The sequence below is a fragment of the Colobus angolensis genome, unplaced genomic scaffold (assembly GCF_000951035.1).
Source record: "Colobus angolensis palliatus isolate OR3802 unplaced genomic scaffold, Cang.pa_1.0 Scaffold131, whole genome shotgun sequence".
In the NCBI taxonomy this organism is placed as follows: domain Eukaryota; kingdom Metazoa; phylum Chordata; class Mammalia; order Primates; family Cercopithecidae; genus Colobus; species Colobus angolensis.
In genome coordinates, this window is record NW_012114364.1 from 4,338,073 (window position 1) to 4,348,346 (window position 10,274).

The 10,274-nt window shown below is 36.3% G+C and overlaps 1 protein-coding gene across 1 annotated transcript in view; it reads right to left on the reverse strand.

Moving 5' to 3' along the window:
- The window catches only part of LIN7A (lin-7 homolog A (C. elegans)), a 150,303-nt gene that overhangs the window by 43,417 nt on the left and 96,612 nt on the right, over window positions 1–10,274 (reverse strand). The gene's annotated exons all lie outside the window — the stretch shown is intronic.

Below are 10,274 nucleotides of genomic sequence, written 5' to 3' on the forward strand. Positions count from 1 at the left end.
TTTTTTGGACCAGCGCAGGATTTCAAGACAAACACTCTATTCATTTGAGAGAAATTACACATTTCTCAGCTAGAACAGAAGACGGATCATTGCTTGGTTTACATATTCTGCTTTTGTATATTAAGGCAAAGTGTTGCAAAGGGAAACATGGAGAGATGCATCTGGAAGTTTGGTGAAAGGCTGTTTAATAATAGTATACAGCAACAATGCCGTGTAATTGTGGAAGCCTAAGTCTTATCTTTTAATGCTGTATTTATCATTTCTCTTTTTTTATCCTAATTACTATTAGGAAAGGTAGATAGGACAGGTGTTGTTACATCAGTCCTGCAGATATAAAGACACCCAAAATTCCAGTGACTTGTCCATAATCAGCCCACCAATGACAAGGATCCAATTGCCTCTGAAATTAGAGTATTTAATGGGGGACTTTTATTGTCTCTTGAAATAAACAAAAAGCAGAGGGAATGACTTAAACTGGGCAGAGAGTCTAACTCTATAGAGAGATAAAATTATAAGAAAGAAAAGACTATTATGTGATTTAAAGGAAAAAACTTATAGTTATTGGGTATTTAAAAGGTATCCAGCATAATGGCAGACAATGTTACATACTTTCTCTTATTTAATCTTTGGATTAAACCTGTGAGAAAGATACTGCTATTTTTGCTTTACATATGACAAAATAGTGTCTCAAAGAGTAAATAAACATATTATGGTTAGAATAACCTTAACTCCTGAGAAACCGTAAGAACTTGAGATTGAATGAGTCCCTTTTGAAATGTTGAAAATATCAATTGACAATAAAGTAAAAGTTTGTAATTTTCATTAAATATGATGACAGAAAAAAAGGAAAATTGCTCTGAAGTTGTTTTCATATGCAATATCCTAGTCAAGTGATTCAAGGGTATAGAAAGAAAATTTCAATACAAAAAATAATAAGTTAAGAGAAAAAAAGTAGAATACATTTTACTTCATAGTGAACAGCCTCAGGATGTATTAGAAACTCTTGGCATATCATCAGATTTCCGAACTGATTTCAGATTCCTAATGCACTTAGAGTAAAATGAAAACTTTTGGGTACCAACCTTAAAACTCCATTGGTTGGCTCCCAATCAGTTCTTCAGCCTCATCTTATCTCACTGTTTATAATTTAGTCACTTTGTTCTTTCAGCCACTCCTACATGGCAAGTCATGGACTTCCTTATCTCAAGACCTTCACACAAGCTCTTTCTTATGATAACAGACTCTTCTCCTTAATCTCAGTTTAAATGTCACCCTTCAAAGAGGCCATTTCTAACACTATTAAAAGTAGCTCCTGGCATGGTGGCTCAATGTCTGTAATCCCAGCAGTTTGCAAGGCCAAAGCTGGTGAATTACTCGAGCTCAGGAGTTTGAGACCAGTTTGGGCAACATAGTGAAAGCCTGTTTATATAAAAAATACAACAACTAGCGGGCATGGTGGCATGTGCTTGTGGTCCCAGCCACTCGGGAGGCTGAGGTGGGAGGATCGCTTGAGTCTGGGAGGCAGAGGTTGCAGTGAGCCAAGATCACGCCACTGCACTCCAGCCTGGGCCACAGAATGAGACCCTGTCTCAATCAATCAATCAATCAATCAATCAATCAATATTTTAAAAGTAGCTTCTCTTATTCCATTACGTGACTCCTTGTTTTCTTCTTTCCCCTCTGTAACACTTGTCACAGTGTTTAATTATGAGGCAGTGTTTTATTCTGAAGTATTAATTCATGTTCTTTGTGTATTTCCCCTCCCATTCTGCTTCCTTCAGCACACACCTTAGGAGCAAAAAAGGACTAAAAAATATCTGAAAGTCTTTACTATGCAGGAGAGTGTTTTGGCTGCATGTTTTCACGTACTTTTTTTTTTTTTTTCTCATCAAAGATCAGGCAAGATATGGGGTGCGGAAAGAAGGAAGAGGAGTCTGAATGGCTTTATTGACTGGATAGGCAGAAATAGGAGAAAAGTCTGAAAGTGTAAAGGGAAGAAAGAACTTGCATTGTCAGAACCAGGGGTACAGTGAAAAATATTCAGTGTGTGCTGTTTTGAGACTAAAAAACCAACATGCCCGTGGTCTGTGGACAACAGGTCCCATTCCATAGCCCTGTACACTTGTAAGCACTATAGATTTATGATATTTACACATTGTAGAGAGCTGGATAATTTCCCAAAGATATTAATATCAGGTCCTATTCCCCAGAACCTGTAAATGTTACCTTTTATAGAAAAAGGGTTTTTTCAGTTACAATTAGGTTAAGGATCTTGAGATGAGGCGATTTCCCTGTATTATCTCAGTGGACCCTAAGAACTCACAAGTATCCTTATGATGGAGCTGGGAGATTTGGTGCAGAGAAGAAGGTGATAACGTTACCATGGAGATAGAGATTGGAATGAGGTGGCCACAAATCAAAGAATGCTGCAGTCACCAGAAGCTGGAGGGAGCAAGGAACAGATTCCCCAATAGCACCTCTAGAGGGAGCACAGTCCTGTTGATGCCTTGATTTGGAGCCAGTGAAACTGATTTGGGATTTTTGGCTTGCAGGGCTGTGAGATAACACATTTCTGTTGTTTAAAAACCACCGTGTGTGGTAATTTGTTATAGCGGCCATAGGAAACTAATACTCACATACTGGAGTTAAAAATCCTGTTACTGTTACCAATGTGAACCTGAACAAAATGACTGGGAGCATTTCCCTTAGGCTGGGATAACTGATGGATATGTTACATTTATATGTATGTATTTATCATCATCATCATCATCATCATCATGATGTTCTTACTCTCTACCAGATTATAACCCTTTCTGTTTTGTTTACTACTCCATATCCAGGACTTAGCTCAGTAACTGGCACATAACAATTGCTCTACAAATAATTATTGAATGAAAGAAAAGCATTGCTAAAATAACAGCATAAACAGAAGGAAAACACAAACAACAAATGTTAAAAATAACTATGAGAAAGACTGCACCAGTAACTAAACTGAATAGTCAAATACCCATTACCAGCAATCTGAATAGGGATTTAGGTCACTCTGATCCCATGTGTAGGGATGCTTCCCTCACTTAGAGACTTGTTCTTTTGCACCGACTAACTGATTGTGTTCTGGCACCCAATACGCTATTAGCACAATCTCATGTATGCTCAAAGCTCAAGTTGGTCTGTGAAGGAATGAGAGACCTGGTGCCCATTCTTACAGGCTGAAATCACCAGGTGGGAATGTAGCTGTTCTAACCTGTGAATTATAGTTACCTGTGCCACTGGGATAGCACGATATTTCCCTGTTCTGCTTTTTAAATTAAAAGATCTCTTATTGTGAGCCAACTCAGAATGAAAGGGAGTAGAATACTGCCTGCTCAGTGTTGCAAAATATACCAGATCATGCCGCATTGTTTGTGCTCTTCTGAAAGTGACTGGGCTAAAACAACATAACTGTACTGCTCTTGGCTTCTTCACAAATGTGAATGCAGTGTCACAAGATGTCATGCGGAGAATAAACATTTTCAGCGCTTAACTGAAATTTCAGCTTGCACTCATATTTAATTATAACCCAAATAGTCCCCCATTCAGTTTCTGAGAAAGGTAAAGCATCTGCTAATGACTTCTAGGAAGAGAGAGATTGTGAGAACAGCTTTACTTGAGGCCTCTTAGCTGGAATTAAGCTGGGGATCTGTGCGCCAGGCCTATAGGGGAACTGAAGACTGAGGTTCTGTCTTTCCCCTCTTCATGCAAGCATCTGCTCCCCTCTAAGGGCCAAGTGGCTTTAGAGAGTGATTGTGGACCAGGTAGCCGGGAATGCAAAGTGCCTAGTGCAAAGTGGAATGATACAGGTATGGAACAATTCAAACACATTCAAACTTAACTCTTCACACATGTGCAGTGGTGAATTAGAGTACTGAGCCATTTGAATCACAGTAAATTCCTTTTCAAAACATTACTATCTTTAGAAGTGGTTTTTAACTTTTTAAAGGTCGAAGTCTCTTATGAGTAGTTAGGAAAAACAACTGATCTCTCTCCACCAAAAATTTACTTATGCAAACCCATAAAGGCCAAGAAACCTTGACCTTTTCTACATTGTACATGAAAGTACTGACGTATTAATGGCTAAGATATTTATTTACCTTTAAATTATGATTAATAAGGGCAGACTGCCTGAGTTGGAATTTCCAGTTCTGCCATTTAGTAGCTGTAGGAGCTTGGGCAAGTTGCTTGATCTCTCTCTTCCTCAGTTTCTTCATTTGTAAAATGGGACTGATAATAATGACAACTACCACTGAGGATCATTATGGGTAAATAATGAATTCATTATGTAAAGTGCTTACAGCATTCACTGGCATTTAACAAATATTTATAGAGCTTTGACTATATACATGGACTGTTCTAAAAATGGGAATAAGGCAATGAATACAAATTACTGCCATCACTGGAATGTGCATTTTATTGTGGAACTTAAATCTTGCAGTGTAGTTCATAGCAATTAAAAAAACTTTTCATTTATGTTTTCTCTTTGTTCCGACAACAGATAAATAAGATCTTAATACAGATTTTCCCTCTGGGATGCTGTAGCTTCACGGAGCTCGAATCTACAGTTCTAATTTTTATTTCATCTTCATCCTACACCTGATAGCCATTCTGCATAAGTAATTTGGGCTGTGAGTACTTACCTTCAACTTGGCATAGGTATTTATAAAATGTAAAAAAAGCCAGATGGCAGGAAAACAATTTATTCTGTCCTATCCCTAAACTTTTATTCACTCATCTGTTATGCTTAAAAATCAATTAGCAATCTGTATACACTGTAAAGACAATTTTATTTAGTTTTAACTGTAGACCTAGGTAAATTCAGCCGCAATTTTCCCACCAATGGTGCTCTAAGATAATGTTTGCATTTCAGAAGCAAATGAGGGCTTCTTTTCAGTATGACATATTTTTTTAAGTCCTCATGCTTATATTTTATCTTTCTGTCCTTTTCTTTCCTGTTCCTCACCTGCCTCTCTCCTATCAGTACCAGTAGAATATAATCTTTTGGACTTTCTTTCTTTATAAAACAAATTAAATAATTATAGATTTAAGGGAAGTTGAAAAATCATGTACAGGGACATCACATGCATCCTTTACCCAGCTTTCCCCAATATTAACATCATACAAAACCATATTAAACCAACAAATTGAAATTGGTACAATTCAGAGAGATTACTCAGATTTCAATGGGATTTGTTTTTAACATAACCAGTTACTACGTTTGGTAAGCATCAGTTATGATTGCAGTAAAGGTTGAAATCCACTTTCTCATGTGTGCGTGCGCGTGTGTGTGTGTGTATTTGGATGTGAGTTCATGTGTGCTTTTGTGTGTATCCACTGGGTTGTGTGTGTGACAGAGGGACAGAGAAAGAGAGGGACGACACACTCCTGGCCCTACTCTTTCATGAGGCTGTGTTTCTGAAGAACAAATGAGAGAACATAATGTAAATACCATTATAAAAACCTATAAAGTACTAAATAAAACATATATTGTGTTAGATTTCTCATCTTTCCATTCAGAAAAAATGTCTTATGAATAGAGTACACAGAGCATAGGTAGAGCCTACTCATCTACCTCAGAGTGTAAGGCAGCATGTGTGTGTTGTTCAGGGGAGGGTTATATGGTACGCTCAGCAAAATTCTATTGGAAGACATAGAATCACATAGTCACAGACTTAGAAGGGACTTTGGGGCCAATCATTCCAACTCTCTACATGGTACTCATATTTTGAAATATTCTCATCAGGTGGTCTCCTAATCTCTGATTAAAACTTCAAATGATGGGCACATTCTGCCTTATGATTCAGTCTTTCTCCATTTAGAGAGCTCTAAGTGTTTAAAAGCTCTTTATTATAATAAGATGACTTCCCCATGACTTTAAACACTGGTCTTGGTTCTGCCATCTGGTACCCCATACAATGGATGACAGCTGGAGACAGTCATCATTCCCCTAAATATTCTCTTCTCCACCCTAAAAAACTCAAGTCCTTCTTTAACATGTTCCTCATATACAAGGTTGCTCATCCTGGATGAGCTTATTTTTCTTTGCAAGGATGCAATGAGGATCAGAGCACAATAGGGGTATGAGCTTAAGCCCAGGAGGCAGAGGTTGCAGAGAGCTGAGATCATACCGCCACACTCCAGCCTGGGCTACAGAGTGAGACCATGTGAAAGAAAGAGAGAGAGAGAGAGAGAGGAAAGAAGGAAGGAAGGAAGGAAGGAAGAAAGAAAGAAAGAAAGAAAAAGAAAGAAAGGAAAGAAAGAAAGAAAAGAAAGAAAGAAAGAAAGAAAGAAAGAAAGAAAGAAAGAAAGAAAAAGAAAAGAAAGAAAGAAAGAGAAAGAAACAGCACTCTCAAGAGCTGGACCAATCTCTTTCTGTGTTCTATATAAGATATTTATATCATAGTCCCTATAATCACATTATTTTTTGCTCCCCTCCCTCAAGTTGCTTTATATTCTTCTTGAAATCAACATTGAAATTCCCTAATATTTTTTTCCCCAGGCTTTGATATTTAGCTATTCCTCCCTGTTTCTGCATATATGTAGCTAGGTTTTTGGGGCACAGGAGCCAGACTTCATGAAGATTCTTATTAAAATAGGCCTATTGTACCATTCTATTGAGACTTTTTATATCCTGACTCTATCATTAAATATATTTACTGTTGCCACTGGCTCCAAGGGTTGTTGGCTGCAACCCTTGTAAATAGTCCTTGAGTCCTCTCTTAAAATTGCAGAGAAAAGCCCAGAGTTCTAGAATTGGATTAACTATTATTTGTGTGACTATGAACAAGTCACTGGGTCATGAAGTCTCTTATTTATGCTCAAGGCCATGAAGTCTCCTGAGCATAAAAGGGTGAAAAGGAGATCATTAGAAAGGTATAAATTCTTACTGTAACATTTTGACATCCTATTAATGTTAAATTTTAATTCAGCATTCAGCTGTAAGGTTTCACTGAGGACTGACATAAGAAGTAGCCATACACCAAAGGCCTCTGTGTTTTCTATGGAATTGTATTATGTGATTCAAGGTCTCACTTGTAACATTCCCATGGGAAATTTCTCTTGGTGCCTAGGGATAGAAAAAATTTTCTCTCCCAGTGATTGCTGAGCTGACATGAGTTTCCATCTGTTTTGACTTCTAAGAAGCTAGGAGGAAAAAATCAATTGTTCAATTGCCGTATTTTGTCTTTATTTTTATTTATTGATTTTCCCCCCTTTCCATCACACTTTATAACCTAACATTCCATGTTAATAGCTCTGTGTGTGTGTATATATATATAATTATATACATATATATGTATATAATTATATGTATATTTAAGCAGACCCATGACATATCCTTTTTCTAAATGCAGGCAAAATATAAAATTAGACAAACAATCAAAGATAAGCAGGACATCACATCAGATGTCTTTTCAGATGTTTAAATGTACATGGAATAATTTCTTTACTTTTTAAATAAGGCAGAAATTTTTTTCAGGGAACTTATACTAAAGTAGTTAAGGTTTGCTTTAGCCCTCCAAAGCACTTCCTTTCAAAATTTCTCAGTTTAGAATGGCATGTTCTGAAAATCTTCCATATTTAATCTCCTGAAATGGCACCTTATTTAAAGGCAGAAATACAAATCATTGAATCATTTGCTAATCTTTTCTTCTTTTTGGCCTTTCCATTACAGAGTATTTTTTTTTCATTAAATATTGTTACCTGCCTAGAATTATTTACACTGATAAAACCTCTGGGCTCAGTGTCTGTTAGAAGCCTAGAGTTCTAGAATTGGATTAACTATTATTTGTGTGACTATGAACAACTCACTGAGTCATGAAGTCAATTTACAGAAAATTGCTTTTTGATGAACACCTGGTCAATATTAGGCATTGTTAAAGAGCATATAACTTACTTTTAAACAGTATAAAATAGTTTGTAATATATAGTTTGACTATATGAATGTATAATACTTTAACCTTCAAATTTAGGAGCTTATTAAACCAGTCTAGGTAGTTAGCCAGCATTATATTGGAAAAGTAATACTCTAGAGGTGGCCACTATACGAGTAGCTATTGCACCTACTTCAATGAAAAAATGATGCTTCACTTATTAGCAAGAATATGTCAGAAATATATTTTCTTTGGTGAAATTAGTGGCCCATTAACTAAGCAAGGTAAATGTTATAAATGGAACTTAACTGGTAAAATGAGAGATTTAAATATATGTGGGATATTACAATCTTGGAGACATTCCTCACCTTTGCATGAAGAGGATATAAAAATCTTAGGTAGGCCCATGGCCTGTACCATAGGATTAATGACCAAAGTTTGATCGCTAAACTACCCTATTTTCAGCTGTCATTCTAATAGGATTTCTGATTGTCTGATGCTGAATATAAGGGTAACAAAGTTGTCTCTCATTTCTAAGGTTATGATTAGAACACCTAAATGGACAGAGACCTGGGGTTTTATCAAATTTATGGAAGGGGTTGTGAGTCAAACACTGCCTTCTTGCTAATAAATGTTTGCTAACATATACCCATATATGTAGCAGAATTTGCCGTTAAGACTTACTTTTAACCTAACTAGCAAAAGCAGTATCACTGGGAGGTTGTTAATCCTCACCAACCTCAACCTTCACCAGTAGCCACATTTACCTGTCAAAGGTTTGTATGACCAAATTAACACAGGATAGCTCTCAACAGACATTTTGCCTCATTTTATTCTTCATCAGAGCCCTTTCAAATTAGTTACTATTCCCTTTTTTCATATAAGGGAATTCAAGTTTGCGGGATACTAATCCATAATCATATGAATATTGAGTGGTAGAACCTTATGTGTTTGATGCCAGATAAGGTAACTGCCACCTCCCAGGTATATCAAAACATCATTGCAAGGAATGGGTAAGTAATTATGACATGCCTACAGTGTGTTCCCTGCAAATGTTTATGTTAAACAAAGTCTGTTTAGCTCCCTTATAGGAAAGTTCAAAGTCAATCACATATTAAATTTATTATATATATATATTTATTGTTACTTTACACAGTTATAATTACTGTTAATGTATTTGGAGTTTTTAAACTTTTTATACTGTTTTTAAATCTATACCTTATTTGATTTATATAATATATTCAGAGAAATTGCAAGTTCATACTCTGGGGCATAATCCTCTGTGTGACACAATTGTGTGACCTAGTTCTAGAGTCCTCTACCAGAAAGTTAGACCCTGAAATTATCACTTGAAACATGATTTGAAAAAGTCACAGTTATCTAAAGGTCAATAAAAAGCTTATCTCAAAACATTATTACATAGAAAAAACTAAATAGTTATTGGAATGCTGAAGTGATATAAAATATTCATGGGTTGAGAATTTTGATATACATTAGAGGACAGCAGAGTTGAAGGAATAGTTTTGGGTTCCATGAAACTACTAGTCAGTCTAAAAGTAGAAAACAAAGGAATAAAATTCAATATATGAATACAGAAGAATTTAATTACACAGTTACCAATAAAATATCACGTTCCAATTGCATTTGATTTTGGGTATTGTGTTCCAAGCATAAATCAATCTGGTCACAAATAACTGAAATCTAGTTTATATATTAAAATCTTTAAGTTCTTAGAAAAAAGATCTTAGGTTAATAGAAAGGTAACATTGATAAGTTTCTGTTTATATTTCTGAAATGTATGCTTTTAGGTAATTTATGTTTAATATAAGTGGAAGTTATAGGGAGAAAATTGTTCGTTTCATAGGAAGCGATTTCTTTAGCAACCCCTTATTACAAGTGGAAGTGGTGGCATCCAGAGAATATAAGTTATGAGAAAATGTATATTCATACTTTTACTTTAAAATGTTACATATTTTAATTTACTCTAATTTCATTTAAAAACGAAGGCATATATTATGAATAGGTAATTTAATCAAACTCTATTTGGAGAAAGGCTAATATGTTTTTATTATACTATAGCTGTAGATCTGGCTTTAATAATTTTGGGGCCAGGCATGGTTGCTCACGCCAGTAATCCCAGTACTTTGGGAGGCCAAGGCGGGCGGATCACGAGATCAGGAGACTGAGACCATCCTGGCTAACATGGTGAAACTCCATCTCTACTAAAAATACAAGTATTAGCTGGGCATGGTGGCGGGCACCTGTAGTCCCAGCTACTCGGGAGGCTGAGGTGGGAGGATCGCTTGAGTCTGGGAGGCAGAGGTTGCAGTGAGCCAAGATCACGCCACTGCACTCCAGCCTGGGCCACAG